We start from the raw sequence: 19,353 nt of genomic DNA on the forward strand, positions 1-19,353 counted from the left end.
ACTCCCACAGTGGACTGACAAGCATAGTGTAGGGAGTATCTTTAGCAGACCTATTGCACCTTCTGTTCTAGCAATAAAGCATGGTTTTCCTTCAATTAACGATTATATATCGTTCCAATCAAATTAGTTCCTTACTTTCATCCCTAGATACTTACAAGGGAACATCCCCATCGCACCCCCCTCAGATTTAGTTATAAGTTGGCACAGTGGACAATCCTTGAAAAACTATACACAGATCAATCGAGAAAACAGGAAGAAGTTGTGTGGAACTATGAAAAAAAAAGCAAAATATACAAACTGAGTAGTCCATGCACAGGACAGGCAACATCAAAACTAATGTGAGCACAGGAGCGCCGTGGTCCCGTGGTTAGCGTGAGCAGCTGCTGAACGAGAGGGTTCAAGTCTTCTCTCAAGTGAAAAGTTTAATTTTTTTATTTTCAGACAATTATTATCTGTCCGTCCGATGCGATCACTTTTTTTGGGAGTGGTTATCACATCCACAAGAAAACCTAAATCGGGCAAGGTAGAAGAATCTTTTTACCCATTCGCCAAGTGTACAAGTTAGGTGGGTCGACAACATATTCATGTCATGTGACGCACATGCCGTCACCAGTGTCGAATAGAATACATCAGACGTGTTCCCCTGTGGAGGAATCGGTTGCCCTATGACCTTGCCATCAAATGTATTCGGTTACCATTGGAGAGGCACGTCCTTTCGTCTAGTAATCGCACGGTTTTGCGGTGCGGTCGCAAAACACAGACACTAAACTTATTACAGTGAACAGAGACGTCAATGAACGAACGGACAGATCATAATTTTGTGAAAATAAAAAAAGTAAAATTTTCACTCGAGGGAAGATTTGAACCACGGGACCACGGCGCCCCTGAGCATATTAGCCTTGGTGTTGCCTATCTTTGACATGGACTACTCAGTTTGTATATTTTGCTTATTTTTTTCATAGTTCCACACAACTTCTTCCTGTTTTCTCGATTGATCTGTGTTCAGTTTTTCAAGATCTATCCCCTGTGCCAACTTATAACTAAATCTGAGGGGGGTGCGATGGGGAGGTTCCCTTGTTAGTTGAACTGACAGCCTTTGAATTTGTGTTATTTATCGTGTAACCTAAATTTAACGGATTCCTTTTGTTGGTCATTAGATGACCTGACACTTTTCATTGTTTACAGTCAATTGCCACTTTTTGCTCCATGCTGATATTTCGGCTAAATCATTTCGCAACTGGTTTTGATATTCTGATGACTTTACTAGGTAACCTGCAGATAATCTAATAGGTCTGCTGAAGCTGTCACCTAAATCATTTATAAAGATTAGGAACAGCATAGTGGCAATAACACTTCCTTCGGGAACACCAGATACAACTTCTGTTTTACTCGATGACTCTCCGTCAGTTACTACCACATTTGACCTTGCTGGCAGGAAGTCACGAATCCAATCGCACAACTGAGACGATACTCCATAGGCACGCAATCTGATTAGAAGTCTCTAGTGACGGACAGTATCAAAAGCCACCTGGTAATTTAGAAACACGAAATTAATTTGAGGTACCATGTCGATAGCACTCATTACTTCATGAGCGTAAAGAGCTGGTTGTGCTGCACAGGAACGATTTTACTGAATTCGTGCTGACTATGTGTCATTGAATCTTTTCTTGGAGGTAATTCATAATTTTCGAACAAAGAATAGTTATGTTCCAAAATCCTACTGTAAATCGACTTCGATGACATGGATCTTTAATTCAGGAGATTGCTCTTATTTCCCTTCTTGAATACTGGTGTGACCTATGCAACGTCCCCGTTCTTTGATACGGATTTTTCGCCGAGACCGCTGTTGTACTATATCCTAGAATATTGCTCAAGTGTATGGGACCCATACCAAATAGGACTAACATTGGATATTCACCGAAAAAGAGAAAGGCGGTACTAACGGTCACAGGTTTGTTTGACTAGTGGGAGAAGGTGACGGAGATGCTGATGAAATGGCAGATGGAGGCAAACCATCCCGAGAAAGCCGAGTTAGCAAGTGTCAAGAACCAGCTCTAAATATGAATCTATACTACAGCCCGCTACATATCGGTACCGTAGGACAGTTTAGACTGATTACAGCGCCCACTGAGGCATTTAAGCAGTCTTTTTTTCCTCGCTCCATACGTGAACTGAACGGGAAGAAACCTTAATAAATAGTGCAGTGGGAAGTAGTATCTGTCATGCACTTCGTAGTTTTTGCACAGTATAAACGTAGATATAGAATTGTTATTATAAAGAAAATGGTTTTCATGTTTTACGTCACGTATAGAGGACGCACACATGTAGCTCTAGAAGTGGGAGAAGAAGCTACGGGCAATTCATACGAAGTATACAGGATGAATCAGAGCTCTACTGACAAAATTTCAGAGCTTGTTCAGGTGTATTTTCTGAGTACTTTGGTATAACGACCCTTGGTCTGCGGTGGCGCGTTACGAAGTAACAATGTAATTATAACATAACAAGCTTTATTACTAGAATTGTGAAAAAGGCTGTAGTATGCAATTACTATAACGTAATAACACGAAAAACTAAACTACGCCTGACGATGAGGTTATTCGTGGGCGCTTATGTAAAGACGCAAAACTGCAGTTACGGGGTTACTGTCGCTGCGGGAACAGCTGAGCATGCCATTGTGTTTAGTGAACCCATAGTCAAGATGAATATCGGCGGTTCTTCATGAGTAAACCCACCCATATCGTTGCGTACCAATGTTAACAAACATATAACTGTACTGGAAGAAACAACCCGAGACTGAACCGAGCAGTACTGAACGCGAGCTTGAGGATCAAGAGTAAATGTACTTCGTCTTCAGGCCACAAGTGGCCCATCGGGACCATCCGACCGCCGTATACATCCTCAGCTGAGTATGCGGATAGGAGGGGCGTGGGGTCAGCATACCGCTCTCCCGGTCGTTATGATGGTTTTCTTTGACTGGAGCCGCTACTATTCGGTCGAGCAGCTCCTCAATTGGCATCACGAGGCTGAGTGCACCCAGAAAAATGCCAACAGCGCATGGCGGCCCGGATGGTCACCCATCCATGTGCCGGGCACGCCCAACAGCGCTTAACTTCGGTGATCTGACGGGAACCGGTGTATCCACTGTGGCAAGGCCGTTGCCCAAGAGTAAATTAGGCTTTACTATTGTCGGCAGCAAGCGGCCTGAGTGAATGGAATACGTTTCTCTCCAATCAAGACACACACCGCATGCCGTCAACAATGTCATTCTTGTGCAGATATTTATATGACAGTACAAAAGGTAAGAAAGAGAACGAAATATTGTTACTCTTCAACGTGCCACTGGAGACCGCTCATTTAGTGTAATAATAGGAAAAAGTCCGTGGAAAACCTGTGAAATTTTATCGATGAAGTTCTGGTTCACTCCGCAGAAATGCAAAATGGCCTTTTCGTTTGAATGACAACGCATCTTATTTACATTACATGTACCATATGAAGGGCTTATTTCTATAATTGTATAAGTTCATTTCTGTTCATTCTGAGATACAGAGTCCTAAAGTTAAATGAGTATATATACTGGAATATTTCTGGTATCTCAACTGCAGATTTTTCAGTGCTTATTTAACTTTAGGACTCCGTATCTCAGAATGAACAAAAATGGACTTGTACCACTACTGAAATAAGCCCTTCATATACTGATCTTTGAGAACAGACCATATTTTATTTTAAAGTATGCTTTGTCGAATAAAAGAGATATGATTTTTAAAATCCGTGTACCTAATACGGGTTTAAAGTTTTCCATTGTATATTCTGAATATCTGGTAACAAATAAGAAAAATGTTGTTGGGTCCGACAGAAAATAAAAGAACTCTAATCGCTTCTGACTGTAAAAAATTTGGCATTACAGTTCTTGTTCGAGCGCCTACAGTCTTTTCATCAGGATACCACATAATGACAGGTCGACGCAGGCCGTCGGTCGCTCTACCTGCCGGGAAAGCGCGGAATTGGGATGGGGAATTAGTGGACCCTTCCTCGACCTTTCCGGGGTGCAAATTTCACTGGATGCAATTTACAGGACACCCACGGGTCGTAGATGAGTCCTTGAGGTGGGGGTGGGGTTAAGGGATAAGATGTGACTTGTAAAGGAAAGGTCACCACAAGCAGGGGGCTTCGGCAAGATCGCTCAGCAGCAGATCCGTTGCAGCGGACACGCTATAGTGCTTTCTACGGCGCTAGACAGGTGCATGCAAAATCAAATGTGTGTGAAATCTTATGGGACTTAACTGCTAAGGTCATCAGTCCCTAAGCTTACACAGTACTCAACCTAAGTTATCCTAAGGACAAACACACACACCCATACCTCCGCCGGGACCAGCCGCACAGTCCATGACTGCAGCGCCTGAGCACGCTCGGCTAATCCCGCGCGGCCCAGGTGCATGCATGCACAATTCTTCAGAACTGCAACCCCTACACGGTACGGTCAGGGAACTGTTGTAAAAAGCTTGGTCTGAGGGACGATGGCACGCATCCAGGTTAAAGTATTTATTTCACGTATCGGAATATCTGCTTGAAGGTCGCCCTGGTGCTATGTTTTCCGCAGACCGGCTTTTAATGAAAGTAAGGGAAACTGCCCTGGACGAGCGTTAGTCATCTCACTGCCTTCATATGGAAAGCTATGAGGTAATCATTCTTAAATATTCTTCTACTACTTGTGAAGATTAGTGACATCCAAACGCAACTCCATATGGGCTGCAAATGTTTCTCTCTTGCAAATGTGGGACGACAGCTCTATGGTTAATTTAAAAGACATCAGTTAAGTGATAGCTTGGAAGCCTACTTCTAAAAATTTCATGCAGGGGAGGCAGATAACAGGGTGACTAATGAGATAACTGCTAGGGGGATTGTTAGAGCGCAGTTTGAAGATATCTTATTTGCTAAGTATTGGCCAAGCCACTCCAACTGTTGGAAGCTCATTTGTGCGAATTTTGTGCAGAGAGGAGAGGAAGTGTAGGATTTTTTTCACGGATTCTGGATATAGATGCAGAAGAGGATACCGTGGCACAAGGCAGGGAGACTTGGGGTAGAGATGTGGAAGAAGGTGGACTTGGCTGGCAGCTATGGCAAGAGCTGCACGCTGCCATCTCAAGAGTCAGCTCATCATACCATCACTGACGAGTTATTTGCCAATGGCAGGCCACAGCAGATGGATGATTAGGTGTTTTCGATTCGTTTCGCACTAAATGTAGCTAGGCAGCGTGGTTGAGTCTAGTCTCGTAGCTGTGGGCTTACCCATGAACAAGCAAGAGAAATATTCACCTCGTTTCCTGGTTCGATCAGAGGAACCATTGTGCATCCAGCCATGATCATGAATTTGTCAGTTGTTACAGATTATTAAAATGTCCAAAAGATTGGTTATGTCGAATCGGCGTCTTGCAATGTGACCTTACATCCCTCACGCAGTTCATTGCAGTGAATTCATGTCTATGCACCAGTCGGTTGTGTGGAAGCAGCGCAGTAAAACTGGTCGAGATAGAAACGTGACAGTACAGTGAAAAGGAGGTATCGTACTTGGACTTAGCCATGACCACACTGTGAGTTAATGTGTCAGGGTTGTTGGTGTATCTATACAAACAGTCCAACATGTTTATAGGGATTCGTGCACCACTCGCAGCCATGTTACGTGGCATGAGAACGATGGTGGTGACGAGATCCTAGCCGGCAGATGATTGTGGCGTCTCATCAGTGACAGTCGATGTCAAACTGGACAGGAATTACTGCTGTCACTGAATGCAGGTCCATTTAACATTCTAGAGGGAACACTGCCTGCAGTGGATATTTGGGGTTCGGTGCCTTGGGTAATGCGTTTCCTCATAGCTGCACGCGTTCAGTGCAACGAACCAAACAGACACTGACTGGACAATAGATGACTGTAATTTCGTCTTACGACTCGCAGGTTTACCTCTTTTTAAACGGTGCGAAGCGTCGAATGCACAAGACGGCCCAATGAGGTGTTCATGAAATTGACGGAAAATGTCAATTTTCAAGTTCTTTTAGAACTCAAGGGCAATAAGTTTCCAAAGATGAAATTGCTTCCACAGTGCCCAAAAAACGATTCAATGTGTGACGCGACCTTCCTGCTACGCCTACCTTTTGATGCAACACTTGAACACTAGCTCGTCGAGCAACGATTCCGTGGATTACTTCCAAGCAAACTTGCAGGGAATACATCTAGAAGGCTGTGATATGTACCCTTTGGTTTAACAGATCATCTGTGATGAAGGGCAAAAAATTGGAAGATGGTGAGGGAATTTGTGGACGCAACATACTCCCAAAGAAAATTATTGACGCTCTTCAAGCTTATTACGGTAAGGCTGAAGGCAGAACCTATCCAGTGTAAGTACCATGAAAAGTTCAGTATGGCTTACATATTTTCACAAGGTGTGAACAGATGAACATGCCATTCATCATCCGGTGTGAATATCTACAGGCTCCGAGGGATAACCACTGCTACATTTACAAGGAGAGGCTTCCAAATTGTATCCTAGATGTTGTCAAGCTCGTTTACAGGCTTCTGGCCGATCCTTTACTTCTAAAAAAGTGTGTTCATGGCAAAAACCAGAATCCAAAAGAGTCTCTAAATGCATTCGTAGGGAAACGATGTTCCAAAACCACATTTTCATATGCTACAGTTGTCAGAATTGTGACTTACGATGCAGTTCTTGTACTTAATGATGGTAATGTAGGGAGGATGAAGGAATTAGAGAGAGTGGGCTTTAAGATAAGAAATTTCATACATCTTGAGAAAAACAGATTTATGGCACCTCTCTGCAGCTGAAAGTCAGTTGAAACCCTGGTGAAGGAAAGAAAGCAGAAAACAAGAAACAAAAAGCGAAGCAAATGGTTCAAATGGCTCTAAGCACTACGTAACTTAACATCTGAGGTCATCAGTTCCCTAGACTTAGAACTACATACTTTAACTAACCTAAGGACCGCACGGCCACAGTGGCCGGCGAAAGCGAAGCCTTGAATGGAAGAAAGACCCTTGTGAAGAGAAGACATAAGAAAAAAATGTTTTTTTACTGTTGATGCGCCTTTTTCTCAGAATCTATGAAGGCTGTAATTATGAAATTCTGTACATTTATTTCTACAAACCCAATAAACGTTGCCTCAAGAGTAAATTTAGAAATTCTGAGGTTAAGTTGAGATGTGGGGCAACGTGTTTGAAATTTTGCACAAATTTTACATTATACACACAGAATTATAGTTTAAAAAATTATTAAACTTCTCGTAATCGATATATCCCCCCCATGAACCATGAACCTTGCCGTTGGTGGGGAGGCTTGCGTGCCTCAGCGATACAGATGGCCGTACCGTAGGTGCAACCACAATGGAGGAGTATGTGTTGAGAGGCCAGACAAACATGTGGTTCCTGAAGAGGGGCACCAGCCTTTTCAGTAGTTTCAGGGGCAACAGTCTGGATGATTGACTGATCTGGCCTTGTAACATTAACCAAAACGGCCTTGCTGTGCTGGTACTGCGAACGGCTGAAAGCAAGGGGAAACTACAACCGTAATTTTTCCCGAGGACATGCAGCTTTACTGTATGATTAAATGATGATGGCGTCCTCTTGGGTAAAATATTCCGGAGGTAAAATAGTCCCCCATTCGGATCTCCGGGCGGGGACTACTCAAGAGGACGTCGTTATCAGGAGAAAGAAAACTGGCGTTCTACGGATCGGAGCGTGGAATGTCAGATCCCTTAATCGGGCAGGTAGATTAGAAAATCTAAAAAGGGAAATGGACAGGTTAAAGTTAGATATAGTGGGAATTAGTGAAGTTCGGTGGCAGGAGGAACAAGACTTTTGGTCAGGTGATTACAGGGTTATAAATACAAAATCAAATAGGGGTAATGCAGGAGTAGGTTTAATAATGAATAAAACAATAGGAGTGCAGGTTAGCTACTACAAATAGCATAGTGAACGCATTATTGTGGCCAAGATAGACTCAAAGTCCATGCCTATTATAGTAGTACAAGTTTATATGCCAACTAGCTCTGCAGATGATGAAGAAATTGATGAAATGTATGACGAGGTAAAAGAAATTATTCAGGTAGTGAAGGGAGACGAAAATTTAATAGTCATGGGTGGCTGGAATTCGTCAGTAGGAAAAGGGAGAGAAGGAAACATAGTAGGTGAATATGGATTGGGGGGAAGAAATGAAAGAGGAAGCCACCTTGTAGAATTTTGCAGAGAGCATAACTTAATCACAGGTAACACTTGGTTTAAGAATCATAAAAGAATGTTGTGTACCTGGAAGAATCCTGGAGATACTAAAAGGTATCAGATAGATTATATAATGGTAAGACAGAGATTTAGGAACCAGGTTTTAAATTGTAAGACATTTCCAGTGGCAGATGTGGATTCTGACCGCAATCTGTTGGTTATGAACTGCAGATTGAAACTGAAGAAACTGCAAAAAGGTGGGAATTTAAGGAGATGGGACCCAGATAAACTGAAAGAACCAGAAGTTGTAGAGAGTTTCAGGGAGAGCATAAGGGAACAATTGACAGGAATGGGGGAAAGAAATACAGTAGAAGAAGAATGGGTAGCTCTGAGGGATGAAGTAGTGAAGGCAGCAGACGATCAAGTAGGTAAAACGACGAGGGCTAATAGAAATCCTTGGGTAACAGAAGAAATATTGAATTTAATTGATGAAAGGAGAAAATATAAAAATGCAGTAAATGAAGCAGGCAAAAAGGAATACAAACGTCTCAAAAATGAGATCGACAGGAAGTGCAAAATGGCTAAGCAGGGATGGCTAGAGGACAAATGTAAGGATGTGGAGGCTTGTCTCACTAGGGGTAAGATAGATACTGCCTACAGGAAAATTAAAGAGACCTTTGGAGAGAAGAGAACCACTTGTATGAATATCAAGAACTCAGATGGAAACCCAGTTCTAAGCAAAGAAGGGAAGGCAGAAAGGTGGAAGGAGTATATAGAGGGTTCATACAAGGGCGATGTGCTTGAGGACAATATTATGGAAATGGAAGAGGATGTAGATGAAGACGAAATGGGAGATAAGATACTGCGTGAAGAGTTTGACAGAGCACTGAAAGACCTGAGTCGAAACAAGGCCCCGGGAGTAGACAACATTCCATTAGAACTACTGATGGCCTTGGGAGAGCCAGTCATAACAAAACTCTACCATCTGGTGAGCAAGATGTATGAGACAGGCGAAATACCCTCAGACTTCAAGAAGAATATAATAATTCCAATCCCAAAGAAAGCAGGTGATGACAGATGTGAAAATTATCGAACTATCAGTTTAATAAGTCACAGTTGCAAAATACTAACGCGAATTCTTTACAGACGAATGGAAAAACTGGTAGAAGCGGACCTCGGGGAAGATCAGTTTGGATTCAGTAGAAATGTTGGAACACGTGAGGCAGTACTAACCTTACGACGTATCTTAGAAGAAAGATTAAGAAAAGGCAAACCTACGTTTCTAGCATTTGTAGACTTAGAGAAAGCTTTTGACAATGTTAACTGGAATACTCTCTTTCAAATTCTGAAGGTGGCAGGGGTAAAATACAGGGAGCGGAAGGCTATTTACAATTTGTACAGAAACCAGATGGCAGTTATAAGAGTCGAGGGGCATGAAAGGGAAGCAGTGGTTGGGAAAGGAGTGAGATAGGGTTGTAGCCTCTCCCCGATGTTATTCAATCTGTATAATGAGCAAGCAGTAAAGGAAACAAAAGAAAAATTCGGAGTAGGTATTAAAATTCATGGAGAAGAAGTAAAAACTTTGAGGTTTGCCGATGACATTGTAATTCTATCAGAGACAGCAAAGGACTTGGAAGAGCAGTTGAACGGAATGGACAGTGTCTTGAAAGGAGGATATAAGATGAACATCAACAAAAGCAAAACGAGGATAATGGAATGTAGTCAAATTAAATCGGGTGATGCTGAGGGAATTAGATTAGGAAATGAGACACTTAAAGTAGTAAAGGGGGTTTGCTATTTAGGGATTAAAATAACTGATGATGGTCGAAGTAGAGAGGACATAAAATGTAGACTGGCAATGGCAAGGAAATCGTTTCTGAAGAAGAGAAATTTGTTAACATCGAGTATAGATTTAAGTGTCAGGAAGTCGTTTCTGAAAGTATTTGTATGGAGTGTAGCCATGTATGGAAGTGAAACATGGACGATAACTAGTTTGGACAAGAAGAGAATAGAAGCTTTCGAAATGTGGTGCTACAGAAGAATGCTGAAGATTAGATGGGTAGATCACGTAACTAATGAGGAGGTACTGAATAGGATTGGGGAGAAGAGAAGTTTGTGGCACAATTTGACTAGAAGAAGGGATCGGTTGGTAGGACATGTTTTGAGGCATCAAGGGATCACAAATTTAGCATTGGAGGGCAGCGTGGAGGGTGAAAATCGTAGAGGGAGACCAAGAGATGAATACACCAAGCAGATTCAGAAGGATGTAGGTTGCAGTAGGTACTGGGAGATGAAGAAGCTTGCACATGATAAAGTAGCATGGAGAGCTGCACCAAACCAGTCTCAGGACTGAAGACCACAACAACAACAACATTCGATATATTCAAAAAAGCTTCATTAGAGAACGTTACTATAAGTAAAGAGATCAAACAAAGAAAATTTTATAGAAATTTCTTAAATGGTACTTGGAAAAAAGGTATATGTATCCATGATGTTTTTTTAAAAATAAAGTTTTTAAATTCCAAAAAAGTGTTGCATCTACGTAATCCAGTTGTGTTAATTTCATCTAAGTCAAGGTACAAAATTTCATTCAGGGATCTTCAAAATTGTGGATTTAGTGCATCTTTTAAATAGTGTGGGTTTTTCATTAACGTCCACCGTGAACTCACAATGTGTGGAGGATGCAGTTCAAGTCAGAGGAATTTTGTGATGTTTTAGATATATTTATTGTCATGACTTGTTCCACTCATTCAGGTTACCGTGAACATAAACTACGATGTTATTTCTAACCTGTCGGTGACCAAGAGTTGTCCTTTATTCTGCACCCTCATGACGAGTAAGCTGTGGACACTGCCAAGATGACAACAGTTTTCACAGGGCTGTACAAGTAAGTTGTTTGAGAGACACTCTGGTATCGTGTCGAACCTCGACTGATCCTCTAAATCATCCGATTTTAATCCCATAGAGAATTGACTGTCAAACAGTGGGAGAAACGTAGCAACAAATATCCCTCCTTGAAGAAGCTTATGGATTCCCTTCGTCGCCCAACTGGGTTCAGTGTCTAGAGTCAGTGTTACACTGTATTAGAGTGATGTTTCCTGGGGTTAACTAATTTACTGCCCGGTGTGCTTATTTTGGGAGTGAAGTAATGACAATGCTACAGTGTGACTCACTGCTCTCGAACGCTACACAGAATATCGTCCTGAGGCGCACTGGGGTGTGAGACAGAAATGCAAGGCTGCTCTGTCACTCTGCAAGTCAGTCCGCAAGATCTGGGGCCACGCCCTCAGGTCAAAGACCAGCGGAATATAATATAACTGTGGTGTGCGTACTGTAAGACCTTCGGTACACACACCATCAGATTATTTGACTTGTCGCTCTAACGAAGTAGGCGAGTATCAGTAATATGTCTCGTGGTCTTATCGTGGCGTGTTTATCTTCTGCCGTTAGGTCAGACGATAGAAATGCCACTTGCACGCTTAGAGTAGGAGATTGATGGTGACCAACTTTAAACAGAACTTGATTAATTTTCACACACATTTATTAAAATAATAACAAGCATAACATTACTTAACTTGGGTCTGGATGCTATTTACAATTGACAGTCTGAAGTTCCCTTGGTATTGGTACGTTAATCTTATTCTCACATATCTCTGATACTTGATAAAAGTGTCTATATATTTATCTTCATGGCTAAGTACAGGAATATGATAATCTTATTAGGTGCAGACTGAAACTTGACTACAGACTAATGCCGACTGATTTATTGGAGGTCTGTACACTCGTTATAATACCTCACGCGTCCAGGTATCACTGCGCGAGTGTGATCCGCGAGGAGAAAAGGTTCTACGTTGGCAGCAATCTCATTGGCTGCGTTACATATTAATACGCGGTTCGGCGGAAGCAGGATTTGGTCCGTCTCTAAGACAGCGCCATCTCGTAGTGCTGAGATGGACGAGCGCTTAGCGGGGCGCGCTCTAATGGGAAAGTTGTGTACGCGCTGACTACGCGGAACTATGTACACAACAATAACCAACTAAAGAAAATTGGAACGTTATCTCCTAGAGTGAAGGCAGTGATAGAGCAATCGAGAAAATCTAAATAAAATACAGGGTACCAATGGGAGAATGGACAGTTTTCTGGGATATGACGGAAACGATCATTGGAAGCAAAAACGTCTACTAAACATGGGCTCTAAAATGCATGCCTTATGAGCTATGACTATCTGTTGAATGGAACAGATGTGTTTCACAGTAGATATGATGAACACGTACTCGTACCTCTTAAGATATGCACTTTGAAGCCCATGCTTCCTGGAATTTTTACCTTGTTTTGGTTAATATTTTTATTTATTTATTTTGAGTCATCAGTCTTCCGGCTGGTTACATGTGACTCTCCACGAATTCCTCTCCTGTGCCAACCTTTTTGTCTCAGTGTAGCACTTGCAACCTACGTCCTCAGTTATTTTCTCGATGTATCCCAATCTCTGTCTTCTTCTAAATGTTTTTTTTTTTTTTTTTTTTTTTTTTTTTTTTTTTTTTTTTTTTTTTTTTTTTTTTTTTTACCCTCTACAGCTGCCTCTAGTACCAGGGAAGGTACTGCTTGATGTCAGGTGTCTTATCATCCTGTCCCTTCTTCGTCTCATTTTCCTTATATTTCTTACCTCATGAATTCTGCAGAGAACCACCTCATTCTTCATCTTATCAGACAATCCAATTTTCAACAGTCTTCTGTAGTACCACATCTTAAATACTTCTGTTCTCTTCTGTTCCGATGTTTTTAGACTTCATTTTTTACCACTGTTCTCCAAACGTTCATTCTCAGACATTTCTTCCTCAAACTAAGACCTAATTTGATAGCAAGTGCAAGTCTGCCTTTTATATCGTTCTTGGTCTGTCCATCACGGGTTATTTTGCCGCCTAGGTAGCAGAATTCCTTAACTATGCCTACTTCGTGATTACCAACTCTGATGTCAATCTTCTCGCCATCCTCATTTTTCCCACTTCTCATTATTTTCGTCGTTCTTAAATTTACTCTCAATCCATATTCTGTACTCATTAGACAAAACATTACATTCAACAGATCCTGTATTCGTCTTCACTTTCACTGAGGATAGCTATGTCATTAGGGAATCACGGATAACATATCAGAATTTCTTTTTTTTTCGTCATTGCTTCTTCGACGTATAGATTTAAGAGAAGGTGCGGAATACTACATCCCAGTCTAACATCCTTTTTAATCTGAGGACTTTGTTCACTGTTGGTTCTTGTACATATTGTATATTACCGGTCTTTCCTTACAGCTTACCTCTATTTTTCTCGGAATTTCGAACATCTTGCTCCATTTGACATCGTCGAACGCTTTTACAGGTCGACAAATCCTATGAACGGGTCTTGACTTCTCTTCAGTCTTGCTTCCATTATCAGCCTCAACGCCAGAACCGCCTCTCAGGTGTCTCTATCTTCCCTAAACGGAAACTGCTCCTCATCTAACTCATCCTCGATTTTCTTTTCGATTCTTCTGTATATTGTCAACAACTTGGATGCATGAGCTGCCAAGCTGATTGTGCTATGATTCTGGCAGTTATCGGCTCTTACAGTCTTCGGAATTTTGTAGATAGTGTTTTTTTGCTAAAATCTGATGGTACATCGCCACTCATAAATTCTACACACCAACGTCTTCAGTCGTTTTGTTGCCACTTCTCTCAATGATTTCAGAAATTCCAATGGAATGTTATCTGTCCCTTCTGCCTTATTTGATTTTAAGTCTTTCAAAGCTCTTCTAAATTCTGGTTGTAATACTGTATCCCCTGTCGACTCGTCTTCCTTCTTCCATGACGCCATCAGATAAGTCCTACCCTTCATGGAGGCCCTCAGTGTACTCTTCTTCACCTATCCGTTCTCCCTGTGCATTTAACAGTGGAATTGCCACTGCAGTCTTAATCTTACCACCCTTGCTTTTAATTTCACCGAAGATTGTTTTCAATTTCCTATATGCTGCGTCAGTCCTTCTGACAATTATTTCTTTTTCGATTTCTTCACATTTTTCACGTAGTCATTTCGTCTTAGCTTCCTTGCACTTCCTATTTATATCTTCCTAAGTGACTTGTATTTTTGTATTCCTGAATATCCTTGAACAATTTTGAACTCCCTTCTTTCGTCGATCAACTGAAGCATTTCTTCTGTTAGCCACGGTTTCTTCACAGTTATTTTGCTTGTTCCTACGTTTTTCTCTCCAACTTCTGTCATTGCCCTTTCCACAGATGTACATTCCCCTTCAACTGAATTGTCTACTGAGCATAAATTATTATAGTAGTGTCTGTAGACTCAGATAAGTTCAAGCGTAGCTATTCATTCCTTAGTACTTCAGTATACCACTTCTTTACGCATTGGCTCTTCTTGACAAATCTCTAAAATATATAAAATTGTCCGACACTTAGACCGCTGTTGCCAGTGCCCGAAACGTCGGACAGTTTTATATATTGACAATGCGGTCAATAGCCCAGAAGAATTTTATTGACAGTGACTACGGCCGTGGAAGCCTACGCTTGCATTTAGTCTCTAAAACTTCAGTTTGAGTCTATATCTGCCCATGGGTATGCCTTAAAGTCCAATATCTTATTTCGGAACCTCTGCCTGACCATTTCGAAATCTAATACAAATCTTCTCGTATCTCCCAGCCTTTTCCATCTATACCTCCTCTTCTTCTGATTCTTGGACAGAGTATTCGCTATTACTGGCTGAAATTTATCGCAGAACTCTTTCTGCTCTCTCATTCCTACTATCAATTCTATATTCTCTCGTATCCCCTTTCTTCTACTCCTTCCCCTACAACCGCTTTCCAATCCCCCATGACTATTAGATTTTCATTTTCCTATAGGTACCGAGTAACCCATTCAATTTATCCTGTGGATACAAATTGTGTGTGCCACTCGGGGTAGCAGTGCGGTCTAAGGGCGCCTTGCCACGGTTCGCGCGGCTCCCCCCCCCCCCCTCCCCCCCGCGGGGGTTCGAGTCCTCCCTTGGGCGTGGGTGTGTGTTGTACTTCGCGAAATTTGGTTTAAGTTAGATTAAGTAGTTTGTAAGCTTAGGGACTGTGTAAGCTTAGGGACCGATGACCTCAGCAGTTTGGTTCCATAGAACTTACCACCACAAATTGTATGTCTTAATGCATTGTTTTCCATTTCCTTCTGCTTCCTCATGCCGTTGATCATCGTTTTTAGGGGAAGTTTCCTACCTCAAGGGCAAGTGAGTGGCCTCAACCTCTGCCTGCTGCTCCGCCCTCTTTCACAAGCCCTTTCGCAGAATTAGAACGACTTATTATGGCGGAAGTCTTCATCCGCCATGGCTGATGATTTTTATTGAAAATTTAAGCAGTGACGGTGCTCGAACCCGGGACCGAGGACATTTTGGTTGCTAATGAAAACTACTACTCTCATTTTTTTTCCCTTCATTTTGTTCGTTATACTAATCGCTGATCGCTTAACTCATTTTTTTAGCATCTCTCAGAATACTAAAAGCAAAGAACTTGCAGTACGAGAGATTTGTTTCACAGTATCGAAGATTAAGTTCTCATACTTCTTTAAGTATGTGTTTTAGAGCTAAAGCACATGTTTACTAGAAATTTTTCCTTCGAATGGTCGTTCCTGTCACATCCGTGAATATGGGCCAAACCTCCTGGACCAACCTGTATAAAGAGAATAACAGAACATGTAAAGCAAAAGTACGTGAACTGAAGAAGAAGCACCCATTAAGGTACACTTGTTTAAACAATCTACATGGCGAGATCCTTTACTTACGAGTCCCCGTGACGAAGGTGCAGACTGTATCCCTAGTGGTTTGAAATCTTTTCCGTCAACAATGGATGTACTTAGTGCAAGATACGGGCTCACTCTAAATTTGTTAAGAATGACCAAGATTATATCTGCCGTAACTATAACACAGACTATGAAATGTTTGAGTTAAACAGTTAAGATACTTCATCTTCTTATTCTTTGACCTTTCCCACTACAGAGCAGTTGTTTTCTCCTTCCAGTAGCTTCGGTTAGTCCAGCAGAAAGCTGTTAATCCCTTCTCATCCACTGTTAGATCAATACATACCTCCCATGACAAAGGTGGCCGTCCGCTTTCAGTTCTTCTCGGGACCCTTATTAACACTTTGTTGAGCCATCTGTTATTGATCAATCTTTGAACATGCCCAAACCACTTAACACTTTTCTTTCCCATTCTGCTTGTTATGGGCTGAGACACTTCAATTTTTTCCCAAATATTTGATGTTTTTATCTTATCTTCACTTGTGACCTGCACGTATCTTCTCATAAAATGAAATCTAATTCCACTGTCCTGAACTTATTTCTTCTTTAATTCGTAATTCGTTACATTTCTGCGCCATAAATAACTATACACTCAATAATACAATGGAGAAATCTTTTTTTGGTCTGTTGACATGCTGTTCCAAATCAGTCCGTGTAGGGACTTCGTCGCTGGCTGACTCGTCGCTGCTTTGTTTATAATATCTTCGTCACAGATCTGTCACGGTACATTTGGTGATTTGTATTTGTCATATTACGTCCTATTCACAAGTATAAACTTTGAGGTACTGGGTATGATAGCATCTGTATTGAAGGTCTGCATAAGCAAGCATACATATCTGATAATTATTCGTCACATTACTTTATTGTTCCTTAGAAAATAATCTGTAACAAACTGCTTTGCCCCTGCAACAAGTTAACTGCGAAACACATCCTTCAGTTGTTATACTCTGTGCTATAGTAATGCTCGACAAATCTTAGTGAGAAGGCTCGACAAATCTTAGTACACGCATTGGCAAGCCACTGAGATATTTGTACAAAATACAATTCAAACATTTGTAACGACTCTCTCCACGTTTCCTATTCCAATAAATCCAGTTGGGAGCACGACTATTCGAACGCGTGCCTTAAATAGTGCAAGTCTGAAGTAAAAACTACAAACAGCTGTAACATACTAAAGTAGACCTTCATTGCTTATTCATTAAAAGCAACTGAACGTGTACCAAAATACCTAATAGCGTTCTTAACCATCATCCATTTCCTACCTAGAACAATGCATACAAACAATAAATGTAGCAACGGTTGATCACAAGTATTTTTCGAGTATCTCGCAGGCGTTTCATTTGCAAAGTCATGCTTACTGAGTTGGGTTTGCATCTACAGCGCTGTCCATTAAAACTATAACGCCAGAAAGGATAGGAAATAATGAAATATAGTATAGTGTAACAGGAATAATGTGTGATTAAATTTGTAGCTAATTCAGGGTTTTTTCTCCTGTCGTCAGCGTTCTTACTGGTTTTATGGGACCCTCCCCCCCCCCCCCCCCCCCCACGACTTCCACTCCTGTGCCAACATTTTCATCTCAGAGTAGCACTTAATTTCTTAAATTATTTGCTGGAAACATTTTAATCTCGCTCTTCCCCTACAGCTCCCTTAAGTACTATGGGAATTGTTCCCTGGCGTCGTGTGGTATCACCCTGTCTGTTCTTGTCAGTGTTTTCCACTTATTTCTCTATTTGCCGTTACTTCGTAGAAACTTCGTCATTTTTTATCGTATCATTCCACCTAATCTTCATCAACCTTCTGTAGCATCACACCTGAAACTTTTCGATTCTCTTCTTGTCCATCTTTTCACAAAACATGACTCACGTGCACACATTCCTTTGCTCCAAAAGTACATAGACAGAAAGTTCTTCCTCAAATCAGCTCCTATCTTTTATACTAGAAGACTTCTTTTGGCGAGGAATGCCCTCTGCCCGTGCTAGTCTGCTACGTACACCGTCCTTGCTTCGTTCGTCAGACGCTATTTGGCTACCAGGGCAGTAGAAATCCTTCACTTAGTCTAGATTTGATCTTAAGTCTATCGCTAATCTCATCTCTGCTACTCCTCACTAGTTCTATCTTTCTTCGGATTATTTTCAAGCCACATTAAGCTGACTCTCCATTTGACTCACTGTATCCTGTAATTCTTCCTCGCTGTCACTGAAGACAGCAATGTCATCAGCGAATCTCACATTGATATTCTTTCACGCTTAATTTCAGTCCCACTCCTAAACCCATCTTTTGTGTCCGAGATTACTTCTTCCCTTGTAAATTGATCAGTAAGGAAGAAAGACTGCATGCCAGTCTTAGGTCGTTTTAATTCGAGGACTTTGTCCGTAGTCTTCTATTCTTTTTGTTCCTTCATGCTTCAGTGATGTTTAATATCTACCACAGAAAGTGATTGGTTCTGTGCCTTGTTAATACTCATACCGAATGCATGCCGTACAGGAAACTGCAATTGCTGTAAGTCGAAGTGTGTATTTAAGTCACTGGGTATCAGCGGGATGCAAGGAACGAATACTCGTCCCACGATAAAGTGACGTCTTATTGTACTGTCTTCAAGATGGGTGCGGCTGCTGTAATTTATTCTCGCGATAGGAGTGACAATCAGTTTACCACGACAAATTTCGTTTGTTAGGCATTTCATTTTCATTGTTTAATATGAACGTAAAAATTTGAAGTGAATCGACCAAGAACATTGAAGTAAATCGGTCAAGTACTTTTCGAGATGTTTGGTAACAGCGTTTCTCCTTTATATATTTTATATGTAATCACATATTGTGCATGTTAAAAAATATAAGACTATGTCCGCAGGGGATAGTGTCGAAATCTGATGTAAACCGGCCAAGAACTTTTAGAGATTTTTAGTAGCAACCTTTCCGCTTTGTATGTTTCATACACATAGGTTTCAAGTCTGATTAAGAAATACTATGTAGACAGTTGTCTTCTTCCTGTCTTGAAGGTAAACTTTGAAAAATTTCATCAAGACCGGAATAAAACAGAAGAATTGTATGAATTACGAATCAAACGGACACTCTTCTTTATATAGATAGATTACCCGTTTTTCTCTATAGCTTAGACCTGTTATTTTGAGAATTCCGAGCATCTTGCACAGTTTTACATTAGCGAACAGTTTTTCTAGGTCGACAAATCGAATGAACATCTCTTGCTTTTTCTTAGGTGTTGCCTCAGTTATCAAGCGCACCTTCAGAACTGCCTCATTCGCGCCGTTACTTTTCCTAAGCTACACTAATTGCCATGTAACTGTTCTTGAAGTTTTTAC

The 19,353-nt window shown here is 41.3% G+C and overlaps 1 pseudogene; it reads right to left on the bottom strand.

Moving 5' to 3' along the window:
- Positions 1 to 3,042: 3,042 nt before the first annotated feature.
- Positions 3,043 to 3,160, bottom strand: LOC124608233 (annotated as a pseudogene).
- Between the last annotated feature and the right edge of the window lie 16,193 nt (positions 3,161 to 19,353).

The sequence above is a fragment of the Schistocerca americana genome, chromosome 3, assembly GCF_021461395.2.
Source record: "Schistocerca americana isolate TAMUIC-IGC-003095 chromosome 3, iqSchAmer2.1, whole genome shotgun sequence".
In the NCBI taxonomy this organism is placed as follows: Eukaryota; Metazoa; Arthropoda; class Insecta; order Orthoptera; family Acrididae; genus Schistocerca; species Schistocerca americana.